Source organism: Zea mays, chromosome 5, assembly GCF_902167145.1.
Source record: "Zea mays cultivar B73 chromosome 5, Zm-B73-REFERENCE-NAM-5.0, whole genome shotgun sequence".
NCBI classification, from domain to species: domain Eukaryota; kingdom Viridiplantae; phylum Streptophyta; class Magnoliopsida; order Poales; family Poaceae; genus Zea; species Zea mays.
This window is the reverse complement of record NC_050100.1, coordinates 125,800,132-125,817,287: the sequence shown is the minus strand read 5'-3', so window position 1 is coordinate 125,817,287 and position 17,156 is coordinate 125,800,132.

The following is a 17,156-nucleotide window of genomic DNA, read 5'->3' as shown; positions in this document are numbered from 1 at the left end:
TTATCTTACTGGTGTTAAAATTTCATAACCATAGGCCTGATAGTTTAAGAGTTATGAATTTTACAAACTGGTTGCTGTGTTCTGTCCACCGTCAGAACAGATTTCGAAAACTGTGTTGTTTGATTTAGATAAACATTGAATCTCCATGTATTTCATCTAGGAACTCGTGTGTTGCTTGATTGAATCTCCATGTAATCCATGTAGTGCATTGAGATGACCATAGTCCACACATAACCTATAGGTCTGATCCTTTTTCTTGACCAGGATTATAGAAGAAGAGAAGGCACTCTTGCTTGGCTACACAATTCCTGACTGGAGCATTTCAGCTACTTGCTTCTCAATTTCGTCTTTAAGAGCAGGTGCATACTGATATGGTCTCATTTGGACAGGTCGAGCTCCTGGCAACAAAGGAATTTGATTATCGCAATCTCGTATAGGAGGCATTCCTTTAGGGAGCTCGAAAATGGCAGCAAATTGTTGAATAATGTCTTGAACCTGAACAGGTAAGCTAGCATAGATATCATGTTCCTTATCAGACAACTCCAACATATTGCACATTTGTACTACTGAATTTGTCATCACTGAAGAAGATATACCACGCAGTGTAGCTGAAGATTCTTGAAAAGGAATATGAAGCCACTTTTGGGACCAATTAACCAGCATAGGGCTGTGAGCTTCGAGCCAATCCATCCCTACTATGAGATCATATGTAGACAGGGGCAGCACATGAAGTGTGGACGAAAAAGACACTCCCCCAATAGACCATGAAGCATCCACCAATTCCGAGCAGCAAGTAATTTGTGACCCATTGGCCACATAAACATTCACAGGCGTCTTCATGGTTGACACTCCTGTCAACTGGTCTGCTACCATTGTGTTGAGAAATGTATGAGAACTTCCTGAGTCCAGGAGTGCTAGCACATCGATATCTCCAATATGGCCCACAAAGCGCATAGTACGTGGAGTAGATATCCCTTTCACAACTGCTTGAGACGACGAGTTAGCTTCAGACGACGATAACATTTTAGTCTCAGGCAATGAAACCATCTGCCACAATTCTTCCACCATCTGCAACTGGACTGTTTCAGCACATCGATGTCCTCGAGAGTAAGTCATCCCACACTTGTAACAAAGCCCTTGGACTTTTGGATAAGCATACAGAGCTGCCATCTTGTTGTCTGCAGAAGATGTTGTTGAAACTTGCTTAACTTCTTTAGAAGATGGGGCCTAGACTCCTACTGATGGAGGTGGGCCTGATGCGGAAAACCATAATATGGCTTCTTATAATCCCGCTTCTTTCCAAGATCACCCGCTTCTTCCTGCAATTGAGCAAGCACAACAGCAGTATCGAAATCGGATGAGCGTTGTAACATTACCACAGCTTTAATATCGTCTTTAAGACCATCAACAAATTTCAAAGTATAATACAATGGGTCTGGCATGGTATGGTATACATTAAGCTGATCGATTAACTAGGCAAACTCCTCCACATAAGACGACACAGTGCCCATCTATAGGATATGAAACAGTCGTCTGAGCAAGGATTGGTGTTGATTTTTGGCAAACCTATCCTGAATTAGGTGGAAAAATTCCCCCCAAGAAATGTGTGAAAGCCTGAACTCTATAGACTGTAACCACCTCGCAGCTGGACCGTTAAACTGCATATATGCAACCTGAACCCACACACTAGGATCCACTGTGTACATGTGAAATAGGCCTCACATTAGGGTTGCCACAGCTTAGGGTTCTCTCCATCAAACATCGGAAAGTTCAACTTCGGAAGATTGCCCAAGGAACTCAAACTTGGCGGACCCTGACCATAACCCCCCAAAAAATCCCAGTACGTCTGATTCATCGCAGGCGCATATTCCTCATGGTACTAAAATGGTACATGGTGATGGAAGGGAGCCTGATCATGTGTACCATTGTTCGGGAGTTGGGTTTGGAATGACTCCCCAAAACCAAACTCCCGAGGATGTGGAACATAGCCTTGCTGTCTCGGGTCGTCGACGCGTGGCATGGCTGCAGGTGGGCGCTGCGCCTTCGACTTGAACTAACACATGGTCGCTCGATTGTCCGATTTGTCCCGCTCCAGGATGTGAGAAACTCTGGCGAGTTCCGAGCGCACTGCATCTACAAACATCTAAATCATCTCAACCGAGCCCTCCATCCTTGGGCGCCAAGACTCGAACACCTTGGTGACATTCTCCAACGCCGCCAGACGGGTGGAGGCATGCACCACCATGTTGTTGACGCGCTCCTGCTGGGCTGCCTGCATCTCCGTAATCTGGGTATCATTGTCTGACCCAGTTTATCGTGCAGCTTGGCGATGTTCTCCGTGTTGGCATGGACCGCCTTCTCCAATCCACCCCATCGGTGGTTCTGGGGCTCCAAACGATCACAGAGTTGCTGCAGAATCTTGGACAGGGCGACCAAGGTCTTGGACTGCGTCTCGATGGACTTGGACTGCGCTGCGATCGTCGTGGCCAGGTTGGGATCTAACGCCCCGCCATCTTCGCACTCCTGGTGAAGTGGACGAAGTCCGCCAGACCAAAATGGTCTTTGATACCACTTGTCAGCACTCTTGGTTGCCGACGGCTAGCCAAACTACTCGGGTGGAGTTTTGTCTTACTAATGATCAAAAACTGTCCAGGAACTAATACTCTCTAGTATTTATTACAGACACCAATATGGGTCGTACGACTCAACGAATCCATTCTGCTCCTGAAATCCTCGAGCTGGGCTTGCGGCTTCTGTGGCCCAACAACTCACACCTGTTGTCCGGCGCTTGAATCACTTGCCTCCTTCTCTACACCATTGTCGGGGACCATAATTAGGGGTACCCTCAAGACGCCTAATTCTCAGCTGGTAACCCCCATCAGCATAAAGCTGCAGAGGCCTGATGGGTGCGATTAAGTCAGGGATCAGTCCATACGAGTGATTCGATCACGCTTCACCCGAGCCTAGCCTCGGACTCGGGCAGCCGACCTCGAGGGACTTCCGTCTCGCCCGAGGCCCCCCTTTTAACGGCGGACACATCTCCGGCTCGCCCGAGGCCTTGGCTTCGCTAAGAAGCAACCCTGACAAAATCGCCGCACCGACTGACCAAGTTGCAGGAGCATTTAACGCAAAGGTGGCCTGACACCTCTATCCTGACGCGCGCCCCCCGGCAGAGCCGAAGTGACCGCCGTCACTCCGCCGCTCCACTAACCGGTCTGACAGAAGGACAGCGCCGCCTGCGCCACTCCGACTGCAGTGCCACTCGACAGAGTGAGTCTGACAGGCAGTCAGACCTCGCCAGAGGCGCCATAGGAAACTCCGCTCCGCCCGACCCCAGGGCTCGGACTCGGGCTAAGACCCGGAAGACGGGAACTCCGCTCCGCCCGACCCCAGGGCTCGGACTCGGGCTAAGACCCGGAAGACGGCGAACCCCGCTCCGCCCGACCCCAGGGCTCGGACTCGGGCTAAGACCCGGAAGACGGCGAACTCCGCTCCGCCCGACCCCAGGGCTCGGACTCGGGCTAAGACTCGGAAGACGGCGAACTCCGCTCCGCCCGACCCCAGGGCTCGGACTCGGGCTCGACCCCGGAAGACGACGAACTCCGCCTCGCCCGACCCCAGGGCTCGGACTCCGCCCTGGCCTCTGCCGAACGACTTCCGCCTCGCCCGACCCAAGGGCTCGGGCTCGGCCTCGGCAACGGAAGACAGATTCGACCCCAGCTTCGGAGGAACGCCCACGTCGCCCGGCTTCAGGCGCGGGCCCGCCCACGTCAACAGGGAGCGCCATCATCACTCTACCCCGAGCCGACTCGGGCCGCAGAGAGCAAGACCGGTGTCCCATCTGGCCAGCTCCGCCAGATAGGCAATGATGGCGCCCCGCGTGCCCTGTGACGATGGCGGCTCTCAGCTCCCTTACGGAAGCAGGGGGACGTCAGCAAAGACTCGACCGCTCTGACAGCTGTCCCTCCGCCAAGCTCCATTGCTCCTCCGACAGCCACGACATCACACCAGCAGGGTGCCAAGATCTCTTCGACTGCCACATTGGCATGTACTTAGGGCGCTAGCTCTCCCTCCGCTAGACACGTAGCACTCTGCTACACCCCCATTGTACACCTGGCTCCTCTCCTTACGCCTATAAAAGGAAGGACCAGGGCCTTCTCAGAGAAGGTTGGCCGCGCGGGACCGAGGACGGGACAGGCGCTCTCTTGGGGCCGCTCGCTTCCCTCACCCGCGTGGACGCTTGTAACCCCCCTACTGCAAGCGCACCCGACCTGGGCGCGGGACGAACACGAAGGCTGCGGGACTTCCACCTCTCTCACGCCCGTCTCCGGCCACCTCGCCTCTCCCCCCTTCGCGCTCGCCCACGTGCTCGACCCATCTGGGCTGGGGCACGCAGCACACTCACTCGTCGGCTTAGGGACCCCCCGGTCTCGAAACGTCGACAGTTGGCGCGCCAGGTAGGGGCCTGCTGCGTGCTGACGAACAGCTTCCCGTCAAGCTCCAGATGGGCAGTCTCCAGCAACCTCTCCGGCCCGGGACGGTGCTCCGTTTCGGGAGTCTTGAGTTCATGTCCTTCGACAGCAGCTACGACATGATACTCCTTCCACCGCCGCGCGACAACAACAATGGCGGCCGACAACCCGCCCACCGGCGGCGGAATCGACGACATCTTCCCCGCGTTGCGGAAGAACAACATTCGAGCTCGCTCCGTCCTCTCCCCCGCCAACGGAGGAGGAGGCGGGGCAACCAAGGCCAAGCGGGAGGCCGCGCTTCGTCGGCCGTCGAGCGAATCGACGCCCCCGACGCCCCGACGGAAGGCACGCCGGGCGTCGACCTCGCGTTCGAGACGAAGGCAAGCGCCGTCCCCCCGCGACACGCTGATCCCGAGCAAGAAGACGACGCCAGCGCGCTCGCGGAAAGCTTGCAGGACGTCGCCCTCGTACCTGAGATGACGGCGCAACCAGTCCCCGATGTGACTACGTCGCTCCGCGTCAACCAAAAGGTACTGACTAATTCCCATCTTACGTCATTTCGACTCGGCCTCAACCCGCCTAGCAACCTTGCTTTGGCGGGCGCTCTCATTGAGGCGAGTGCAACCCCACTGGGGTTTCATATGCGGTCGCCTTGGGACCGGTTGACGGACGTCTCGACCTACGGGCCCTCTGGGTCCGAGGAAGATGACGATCCCAGCATCCGTTGGGATTTCTCTGGACTTGGCAACCCCAGTGCCATGCGGGACTTCATGACCGCATGTGACTACTGCCTCTCCGACTGTTCCGACGGTAGCCGCAGCCTTGACGACGAGGGCTGCGGCCCAAGCCGCGAATGTTTCCACATCGAGCTAGAGGATCCCTCCGAAGGCAACCATCTCGGCATGCCGGTGGACGGTGATCTTCCTAGGCCGGTGCCTCGCGCCGACATCCCGCGGGAGCTAGCTGTGGTCCCCGTTCCGGCGGGGGGTCACGACCCACAGCTCGAGCAAGTCCGCGGGGCGCAGGCCAGGCTCAACGAGGGAACAGGAGCGCTTGAGCCGATCCGACGGGACGTCGGGCAGGTATGGGCGGGCCAACCCTCGGCCGGAGAAATACGTCACCTGCCCCAAGGTCTCCAGCACCGCGTCGCCAACGATGTAAGGGTCAGGCCGCCGCCCGCATCCAGCGGGGTTGGTCAGAACCTGGCAGCCGCAGCGATGCTCCTCCGCGCGATGCCGGAGCCATCAACTACCGAGGGTCGGCGAATCCAGGGAGAGCTCAAGAATCTCCTGGAAGGCGCTGAGGCCCGACGGGCCGAGAGCACTGCCTCCCGAAGGCAGGGATACCCCTCGGAACCTCGTGCCGCGACTTCCCGATTCATGCGGGAAGCCTCGGTCTACACCGGGCGCACGCGCAACACCGCGCCTGCGGCCCCGGGCCACCTCGGCAACGAGCACCATCGACGCGACCGTCGGGCCCACCTCGACGAAAGGGTGCGCCGAGGCTACCACCCCAGGCGTGGGGGGCGCTACGACAGCGGGGAGGATCGGAGTCCCTCGCCCGAACCACCCGGTCCGCAGGCCTTCAGTCGGGCCATCCGACGGGCGCCGTTCCCAACCCGGTTCCGGCCCCCGACTACTATCACGAAGTACTCGGGGGAAACGAGACCGGAACTGTGGCTCACGGACTACCGCCAGGCCTGCCAACTGGGTGGAACGGACGACGACAACCTCATCATCCGTAACCTCCCCCTGTTCCTCTCCGACACTGCTCGCGCCTGGTTGGAGCACCTGCCTCCGGGGCAGATCTCCAACTGGGACGACTTGGTCCAAGCCTTCGCCGGCAATTTCCAGGGCACATACGTGCGCCCCGGGAATTCCTGGGACCTCCGGAGCTGCCGGCAACAGCCGGGAGAGTCTCTCCGGAACTACATCCGGCGATTCTCGAAGCAGCGCACCGAGCTGCCCAACATCACCGACTCGGATGTCATCGGCGCGTTCCTTGCCGGCACTACCTGCCGTGACCTGGTAAGCAAGTTGGGTCGCAAAACCCCCACCAGGGCGAGCGAGCTGATGGACATCGCCACCAAGTTCGCCTCTGGCCAGGAGGCGGTTGAGGCTATCTTCCGAAAGGACAAGCAGCCCCAGGGCCGCCCATCGGAAGAGGCTCCCGAGGCATCTACTCCGCGCGGCGCCAAGAAGAAGGGCAAGAAGAAAACGCAATCGAAACGCGACGCCGCTGACGCGGACCTTGTCGCCGCCGCCGAGTACAAGAACCCTCGGAAGCCCCCCGGAGGTGCAAACCTCTTCGACAAGATGCTCAAGGAGCCGTGCCCCTATCATCAGGGGCCCGTTAAGCACACTCTCGAGGAATGCGTCATGCTTCGGCGCCACTTCCATAGGGCCGGGCCACCCGCGGAGGGTGGCAGGGCCCACGACGACGACAAGAAAGAAGATCACCAAGCAGGAGAGTACCCCGAGGTCCGCGACTGCTTCATGATCTACGGTGGGCATGCGGCGAATGCCTCGGCTCGGCATCGCAAGCAAGAGCGCCGGGAGGTCTGCTCGGTGAAGGTGGCGGCGCCAGTCTACCTAGACTGGTCCGACAAGCCCATCACCTTCGACCAGGCCGACCACCCCGACCACGTGCCGAGCCCGAGGAAATACCCGCTCGTCGTCGACCCCGTCATCGGCGACGTCAGGCTCACCAAGGTCCTGATGGATGGGGGCAGCTGCCTCAACATCATCTACGCCGAGACCCTCAAGCTCCTGCGCGTCGATCTGTCCTCCGTCCGAGCAGGCGCTGCACCCTTCCACGGGATCATCCCTGGGAAGCGCGTCCAGCCCCTCGGACGACTCGACCTCCCCGTCTGCTTCGGAACGCCCTCCAACTTCCGAAGGGAGACCTTGATGTTCGAGGTGGTCGGGTTCTGAGGAACCTACCACGCGGTACTGGGAAGGCCATGCTACGCGAAGTTCATGGCCGTCCCCAACTACACCTACCTGAAGCTCAAGATGCCGGGCCCCAACGGGGTCATCACCGTCGGCCCCACGTACAAACACGCGTTCGAATGCGACGTGGAGTGCGTGGAGTACGCCGAGGCCCTCGCCGAGTCCAAGGCCCTCATCGCCGACCTGGAGAACCTCTCCAAAGAGGTGCCAGACGTGAAGCGCCATGCCGGCAACTTCGAGCCAGCGGAGACGGTTAAGGCCGTCCCACTCGACCCCAGTGGCGACACCTCCAAGCAGATCCGGATCGGTTCCGGGCTCGACCCCAAATAGGAAGTAGTGCTCGTCGACTTTCTCCGCGCAAACGCCGACGTCTTTGCGTGGAGTACCTCGGACATGCCCGGCATACCGAGCGATGTCGCCGAGCACTCGCTGGATATTCGGGCCGGAGCCCGACCCGTCAGGCAGCCTCTGCGCCGATTCGACGAAGAGAAGCGCAGAGTGATAGGCGAAGAGATCCGCAAGCTAATGGCAGCAGGGTTCATCAAAGAGGTATTCCATCCCGAATGGCTTGCCAACCCTGTGCTTGTGAGGAAGAAAGGGGGGAAATGGCGGATGTGCGTAGACTACACTGGTCTCAACAAAGCATGTCCGAAGGTTCCCTACCCTCTGCCTCGCATCGATCAAATCGTGGATTCCACTGCTGGGTGCGAAACCCTGTCCTTCCTCGATGCCTACTCAGGGTATCACCAAATCCGGATGAAAGAGTCCGACCAGCTCGCGACTTCTTTCATCACACCCTACGGCATGTACTGCTATGTCACCATGCCGTTCGGTTTGAGGAATGCGGGCGCGACGTACCAGCGGTGCATGAACCATGTGTTCGGCGAACACATCGGACGCACAGTCGAGGCCTACGTCGATGACATCGTAGTCAAGACAAGGAAGGCTTCTGACCTCCTCTCCGACCTTGAAGTGACATTCCGATGTCTCAAGGCGAAAGGAGTCAAGCTCAATCCTGAGAAGTGTGTCTTCGGGGTGCCCCGAGGCATGCTCCTGGGGTTCATCGTCTCCGAGCGAGGCATCGAAGCCAACCCGAAGAAGATCACAGCCATCACCAGCATGGGACCCATCAAGGACTTAAAAGGCGTACAGAGGGTCATGGGATGCCTCGCGGCCCTGAGCCGCTTCATCTCACGCCTCGGCGAAAGAGGTCTGCCTCTGTACCGCCTCTTAAGGAAGACTGAGTGTTTCGCTTGGACCCCTGAGGCCGAGGAAGCCCTCGGGAACCTGAAGGCGCTCCTTACAAAGGCGCCTGTCTTGGTGCCCCCAGCTGATGGAGAAGCCCTCTTGGTCTACGTCGCCGCGACCACTCAGGTGGTTAGCGCCGCGATTGTGGTCGAGAGGCAAGAGGAAGGGCATGCATTGCCCGTTCAGAGGCCAGTCTACTTCGTCAGCGAAGTACTGTCCGAGACCAAGATCCGCTGCCCACAAGTTCAGAAGTTGCTGTATGCTGTGATCCTGACAAGGCGGAAGTTACAACACTACTTCGAGTCTCATCCGGTAACTGTGGTGTCATCCTTCCCCCTGGGGGATATCATCCAGTGCCGAGAGGCCTCGGGCAGGATCGCAAAGTGGGCGGTGGAAATCATGGGCGAAACAATCTCGTTCGCCCCTCGGAAGGCCATCAAGTCCCAGGTGTTGGCGGACTTCGTGGCCGAATGGGTCGACACCCAGCTGCTGACGGCTCCGATCCAACCGGAGCTCTGGACCATGTTTTTCGACGGGTCGCTGATGAAGACGGGAGCCGGCGCGGGCCTGCTCTTCATCTCGCCCCTCGGGAAGCACCTACGCTACGTGCTACGCCTCCATTTCCCGGCGTCCAACAATGTGGCTGAGTACGAGGCTCTGGTCAACGGGCTGCGGATCGCCATCGAGCTAGGGGTCAGACGCCTCGACGCCCGCGGTGACTCGCAGCTCGTCATCAACCAAGTCATGAAGAACTCCCACTGCCGCGACCCGAAGATGGAGGCCTACTGCGATGAGGTTCGACCCCTGGAAGACAAGTTCTACGGGCTCGAGCTCAACCACATCGCTCGGCGCTACAACGAGACTGCGGACGAGCTGGCTAAAATAGCCTCGGGGCGAACAACGGTTCCCCCGGACGTCTTCTCCCGGGATCTACATCAACCCTCCGTCAAGATCGACGACGCTCCCGAGCCCGAGGCACCCTCGGCACAGCCCGAGGCACCCTCGGCACAGCCCGAGGTACCCTCGGCCCCTGAGGGCGAGGCACTGGACGTCGAGGAAGGGCAGAGCGGGGCCACGCCTGATTGAGATTGGTAGGCCCCGTACCTGCAATATCTCCGCCGAGGAGAGCTACCCCTCGACCAAGCCGAGGCTCGGCGGGTAGCGCGACGCGCCAAGTCGTTCGTCTTGCTGGGCGATAAGGAGGAGCTCTACCACCGCAGCCCCTCGGGCATCCTCCAGCGATGCATCTCCATCGCCGAAGGTCAGGAACTCCTGCAAGAAATACACTCGAGGGCTTGCGGCCATCACGCAGCACCTCGAGCCCTTGTCGGGAATGCCTTCCGGCAAGGCTTCTACTGGCCAACGGCGGTGGCTGACGCTACTAGAATTGTCCGCACCTGCGAAGGGTGCCAATTCTATGCGAAGCAGACCCGCCTGCCCGCTCAGACTCTGCAGACGATACCCATCACCTGGCCCTTTGCTGTATGGGGTCTGGACCTCATCGGTCCCTTGCAGAAGGCGCCCGGGGGCTACACGCACCTGCTGGTCACCATCGACAAATTCTCCAAGTGGATCGAGGTCCGACCCCTGAACAGCATCAGGTCCGAGCAGGCGGTGGCGTTCTTCACCAACATCATCCATCGCTTCGGGGTCCCGAACTCCATCATCACCGACAACGGTACCCAGTTCACTGGCAAAAAATTCCTGGATTTTTGCGAGGATCACCACATCCGGGTGGACTGGGCTGCCGTGGCTTATCCCATGTCGAATGGGCAAGTAGAGCGTGCCAACGGCATGATTCTACAAGGGCTCAAGCCCCGGATCTACAATGGCCTCAACAACTTCGGCAAGCGATGGATGAAGGAACTCCCCTCGGTGGTCTGAAGCCTGAGGACAACGCCAAGCCGGGCCACGGGTTTCACGCCGTTCTTCCTGGTCTACGGGGCCGAGGCCATCTTGCCCACTGACCTGGAATACGGCTCCCCGAGGACGAGGGCCTACAACGATCAAAGCAACCAAGCTAGCCGAGAAGACTCACTGGACCAGCTGGAAGAGGCTCGGGACAAGGCCTTACTACACTCGGCGCGGTACCAGCAGTCCCTGCGACGCTACCACGCCCGAGGGGTCCGGTCCCGAGACCTCCAGGTGGGCGACCTGGTGCTTCGGCTGCGGCAAGACGCCCGAGGGAGGCACAAGCTCACGCCCCCCTGGGAGGGGCCATTCGTCATCGCCAAAGTGCTGAAGCCCGGAACATACAAGCTGGCCAACAATCAAGGCGAGATCTACGGCAACGCCTGGAACATCAAACAACTACGTCGCTTCTACCCTTAAGATGTTTTCAAGTTGTTCATATACCTCGCACCCACGCAAAGTTTAGTCATCAAGGAAGGGTCGGGCTCGCCTCGGCAAAGCCCGACCCTCCCTCGGGGGCTAAAAGGGGGGAGACCCCCTCTGCGTCGAATTTTTCCTCGAAAAAGGACCTCTTTTTAGCAGAATTTCTTTCGTGCTTTTTGACTACTTCGAAAAGCGGATCCTGGAAACGACGGAGTACACGTAAGCAGCCAAGGCTGACCGAGCCGAGGGACTCCTACGCCTCCGGGATACGGATACCTCACTCATCACCTTCTGCGATAAGTAACTCGCGTTCGGATAAAGCGACTCCGTGGACCGAACAAGTCTTCACGTTCGGAAGCTCTTCTGCCGAGGCGGTCCTTCAAGCCTTCTCGACTGAATCGGTGACAGGGCCTCATGGACGGGCGAAAGTACGCGTAAGCGGCAAGGCCGACCGAGCCGAGGGACTCCCACGCCTCTGGGATACGGATACCTCACTCATCACCTTCCACGAGAAGCAACTCTCGCCCACGCAAACATCCCTGTTACCGACGGAAAGTCCAGATGCTCGAAATAAGAGGAAAGAAGACGCGACTTTACAACACAGCGAGGGTGTGTTTTCTGGCCTCGCCGGTCGCAGAAGGCGCACGCTACAAGACAATCTGATCCTGCAGGCTCGGGTCTTCACGCTGAAGGGGGCCGTAGCACCCTCGGCATCGACGACGCCTTCAGCGAGGTCCGACCCAGCCTCGGACGGCGGCGCGGTCAGGGACTTCTCCGGGAATCCGGCCCGAGCAGGCGGCTCGGCCGGTTACCCCCGGGGCCTCGACCAACCATCTTCCAAGGGCGCCAGCCCGACCCGGGACCTCGGCTGACCGACTCCGGCGTCGGCCCCGCTGACGGGCAACCCGGCTAGGCTCCGGCCAACCAGGTTCCCATTTTCGAGCCAACTCCGCCTCTGTTCGTACTGATATCGCTACCCCTGGCCTCGGCTCATCGAAGAGCGGCCGAGGGGTCTCTTTAACTAAGCTAGAGGAGCCTCAGACAACAAGGCCGATCGAGCCGGGGGATTCCTACGCCTCCGGGATACGGATACCTCACTCGTCACCTTGACACGGGGCGACTCATGCTTGGTGAAGCGGTTCAGATAATCGACAGGCGAGACTTAGTGCTCGAAAATGAGGGAAAAACACGGCTCCATACATGTTCAGGCCTCGACAGCCACAATGAACAAAAACACTGGCATTCGAAGTGCCATTACAAACGGAACTCCGGTTCCCCCTCCGCAGGTACAAACAACCCCACTCCGAGGGGGAAGGCCTGCGGAGCAACAGAAGACTGACGAGCGGCTCGCCGCCGCCCGTTCTGACTACGACGATAACCACCCCCGCCTCGGGCAGCGAAGCGGCTTAGGTAGCAGCTTCGGGGCAGGTGTTACGATAGGAGGGCTCTCACCCGCAGAGGACGAGAACCAGCCATTCAGGCCGGGAGACGGAGACCCAGGGCTACTGGCGCCCTGCCTATCCCGGCATGGCTGGAGGAAGTCCCCGTGGGACTGAGGGATGCCATTCTCCCCCAGGCGCGGGGGGAAGAAAAAGGCAGCCGACCCATGCGGGGGGCGGCCCCCCGACTCGCCTCATCCTCCATCTTGGCCTGGATGACGAAAATCCTTGAGGCCAAGGGAGGGGTAGAGGCCGCAGCCTGGCTCGCTTTCCCCACCGTCGAACTGGAGGTCACCATCTTGGGTGACCGCTGGTGGAGGGGTGCGGCCAGGCTGCATGATGAAAATCCTTGAAGCCGAACGATGGCTGAAAGGTACCAACTCCCACGGAGTTGCGTTCCTCCAACGAGGAGGCGGAAAGACGGCGGATACCCCCCATCCGGGGGCTTGGAAGATGGAAAGACACGGCGCATAAGGGAGGAAGAAGACATGGTTGCCTTCCGAGAGAGGTCTCCCTCCTTTTAAAGGCAACTCTCCCTACGTGCGCCCCTAAACGCCACGGGCTGAGTCTTCTCCGACACGCTCCAAGGCCCTCCCCTGCGACTCGGGGGCTGGGTCCCGCATGTCATGCAAACCGGCTCAGAGCAGAAGAAGCCAAACCGCCGCGCGTGGTGCGCACAACCGCCCAGCGGTTACAAGCGACCCCCCACTTTTGCCCAGATCAACGGGCGGAAGGGGCGGGCAGCCATGCAGGCGGCATGCAACCGCGCCAGGTGGACGCGCTTCTCCGACTTCTGACACGCCAGCTTGGAAGCCCAGGCCCACGCGTCACGCAACCAGCGCGCCAGTTGCTGCATGCAAGCAACCGCGCCACCGCTTGTGCCACTGTCGCGCCTCTTCGGTTGTGGAGCCTATGCCGCGACTCGAGGCGACCCGGCACACGACCCAGCGGCGCCAGCCTGGCGCGACGGACAATGCGACCGAAAGTGGGCCGGCAGTAATGACGGTGGCAGGCAAGCGGGAGCAGCAGTCACGTCGTCAGCCAGGCTCACGTCCCATCCAGGGACAGCGAGAGAGCCTCCTTCCACGGCGTGAAGACGGTGCGCCCGTGATCCGTCCCTCGAACGGCTCGCGCACGCGCAACGGCCGCCCCGCCAACCACTCGCCCCGTCGCATTAACTCCATGGCGGGACAGGCGGCGTTTCCGACGGGAGAAGCGGACGACGCTTCGCCTTCGCCGTAATGACCGCGCCAAAAAAGGTACGCCACGTCGTTCGATTTCGTATCCTTTTCCTTTTTTCCTCTTTCTCTATCTCTTGCAACAGGGACCGGGAAAGGGGGATACCCCGAAAAGGATCCTTCCCTGTGAAGGAACCGGGCTCCGAGCCCCCCTACTTATCAGAGGTTCGAAGGCTGGCCCTCCGAAGGGTTCAACAGTCGCCTCAGATCGCGTGGGCCCGACACCCACTACTGGTCAGGGGTTCGAAGGCCAGCCCCCCGAAGGGCTCCATGGCCGCCTCAGGCTACTCGGGCTCCGCGCCCATTACTGATCAGAGGTTCGAAGGCTGGCCCCCGAAGGGTTCACAGTCGCCTCAGACGCCGAGCGAGGGATGACCAGGGGTACGTTCGATACATAACCGAGGCTCGGGCTGCGCTCCCGAGGTACCCTAGGACATTTCCGAGACCAGCGGGAGCGATCTTGTAACGGAATCCCATCGGAGGGAGACATCGAGCCCTCGGACCCCGTCGCCAGGGGACCGGGTCCGGCAGATCACCCGCAGGTACTTTTGGGCGTGCCTCTGGGCCCCTAGCCGACCCCCAACGAACGGGGCACGGACGTCCACTCGGATTACCCGCTTGCAGCTCACCGGAGACACCATGTTCGGTGCCCATCAAGGGTAACATGGCGCACTCCCCCCCCTCCTCCTTGCGGAAAGGCGACGTAGGGGCGTATGTAAAAAGTCGAGTCTGTCCCTGATCGTCCTCTCGCCCTGTGCGGAGGCTCGGGGGCTGCTCTCGCAAACCCGGCTCCGGCCAAACCGTTGACAGCGTCAACATACCAGCCCGAGAGCTTGGGCCCCGACCGTGCACCCGGGCTACGGCCAGTTCGCATGAGGGAACGACCAGACCAGCCGAAGCGTTACGCAAGGCATTAAGACCTCGAAGGAGTGAAACCACTCCTCCGAGGCCTCGGGGGCTACACCCGGCGGGTGCGCTCGCGCGCACCCACCGGAACAAAATGCAACCGAGAAAGGCTGGTCCCCCTTGCAAAAAAGTGCGACGAAAGCCTCCAAGCGAGTGCTAACACTCCCTTCGAGGCTCGGGGGCTACTGTCGGGGACCATAATTAGGGGTACCCTCAAGACGCCTAATTCTCAGCTGGTAACCCCCATCAGCATAAAGCTGCAGAGGCCTGATGGGTGCGATTAAGTCAGGGATCAGTCCATACGAGTGATTCGATCACGCTTCACCCGAGCCTAGCCTCGGACTCGGGCAGCCGACCTCAAGGGACTTCCGTCTCGCCCGAGGCCCCCCTTTTAACGGCGGACACATCTCCGGCTCGCCCGAGGCCTTGGCTTCGCTAAGAAGCAACCCTGACAAAATCGCCGCACCGACTGACCAAGTTGCAGGAGCATTTAACGCAAAGGTGGCCTGACACCTCTATCCTGACGCGCGCCCCCCGGCAGAGCCGAAGTGACCGCCGTCACTCCGCCGCTCCACTGACCGGTCTGACAGAAGGACAGCGCCGCCTGCGCCACTCCGACTGCAGTGCCACTCGACAGAGTGAGTCTGACAGGCAGTCAGACCTCGCCAGAGGCGCCATAGGAAACTCCGCTCCGCCCGACCCCAGGGCTCGGACTCGGGCTAAGACCCGGAAGACGGCGAACTCCGCTCCGCCCGACCCCAGGGCTCGGACTCGGGCTAAGACCCGGAAGACGGCGAACTCCGCTCCGCCCGACCCCAGGGCTCGGACTCGGGCTAAGACCCGGAAGACGGCGAACTCCGCTCCGCCCGACCCCAGGGCTCGGACTCAGGCTAAGACTCGGAAGACGGCGAACTCCGCTCCGCCCGACCCCAGGGCTCGGACTCGGGCTCGGCCCCGGAAGACGACGAACTCCGCCTCGCCCGACCCCAGGGCTCGGACTCCGCCCTGGCCTCTGCCGAACGACTTCCGCCTCGCCCGACCCAAGGGCTCGGGCTCGGCCTCGGCAACGGAAGACAGATTCGACCCCAGCTTCGGAGGAACGCCCACGTCGCCCGGCTTCAGGCGCGGGCCCGCCCACGTCAACAGGGAGCGCCATCATCACTCTACCCCGAGCCGACTCGGGCCGCAGAGAGCAAGACCGGTGTCCCATCTGGCCAGCTCCGCCAGATAGGCAATGATGGCGCCCCGCGTGCCCTGTGACGACGGCGGCTCTCAGCTCCCTTACGGAAGCAGGGGGACGTCAGCAAAGACTCGACCGCTCTGACAGCTGTCCCTCCGCCAAGCTCCATTGCTCCTCCGACAGCCACGACATCACACCAGCAGGGTGCCAAGATCTCTCCGGCTGCCACATTGGCATGTACTTAGGGCGCTAGCTCTCCCTCCGCTAGACACGTAGCACTCTGCTACACCCCCATTGTACACCTGGCTCCTCTCCTTACGCCTATAAAAGGAAGGACCAGGGCCTTCTCAGAGAAGGTTGGCCGCGCGGGACCGAGGACGGGACAGGCGCTCTCTTGGGGCCGCTCGCTTCCCTCACCCGCGTGGACGCTTGTAACCCCCCTACTGCAAGCGCACCCGACCTGGGCGCGGGACGAACACGAAGGCCGCGGGACTTCCACCTCTCTCACGCCCGTCTCCGGCCACCTCGCCTCTCCCCCCTTCGCGCTCGCCCACGCGCTCGACCCATCTGGGCTGGGGCACGCAGCACACTCACTCGTCGGCTTAGGGACCCCCCGGTCTCGAAACGCCGACAACCATCGTCACGGTTGCTGACATGTTGCTTGCTTGCTTGCTCGCTATCCACAATGGTCGACTTGTTTATAATGGTCGGCTTTTAGGATCGCTCCTCCTAATTTTGAAAGTATATGTTCTACAATTTTTAGTGGCTAGAATTGAGCGCGTCGGCCGATGGCAAGGCACACACGAAGATGAGACGGGTAGGGCTGAAAACATGGTGGGAAAATCCTATACCGACCGACGTCGTATAGCATAATAGACGACTGTATATTGTATCCTAAAAACATGATCAGGAGATGAAGTGGTAGGCCGATGACTATGGAAACCCATTTAAATCTAGGAAGCACGACGACTATGAAACTTGTAAAAATTTATACTTTATATAGTAGAGATATCATATTAGTGTGAGATCATGGTTGTATTTATTACCTTGAGTTGAACATTTGGAGCGGTTACATGCATGGGTTTTCCCGATTTTAATTATCGATTTCTAATTGTTATCGACTGTATCATTTACCGTCATCTTGTTACTCTCGATTTCATTTTTCGGACCAACGACCTAGTTACCATTTTTAATCTCTACTACTTTAAAGCTTCAATTTTGTGTAGAGTGTGTACTGTGCGATACGTGTAGGTCTATTACTCTTCCCCGCTTGTCATCTAACAATGAGACGTTAATGTTTTGAGAAACCACCCAAGCCCAATAAAACAGAAAGTCGCACAGCGCAACACTCGTATATAGTACTAACTCGTTGGCTAAAGAATGACGAA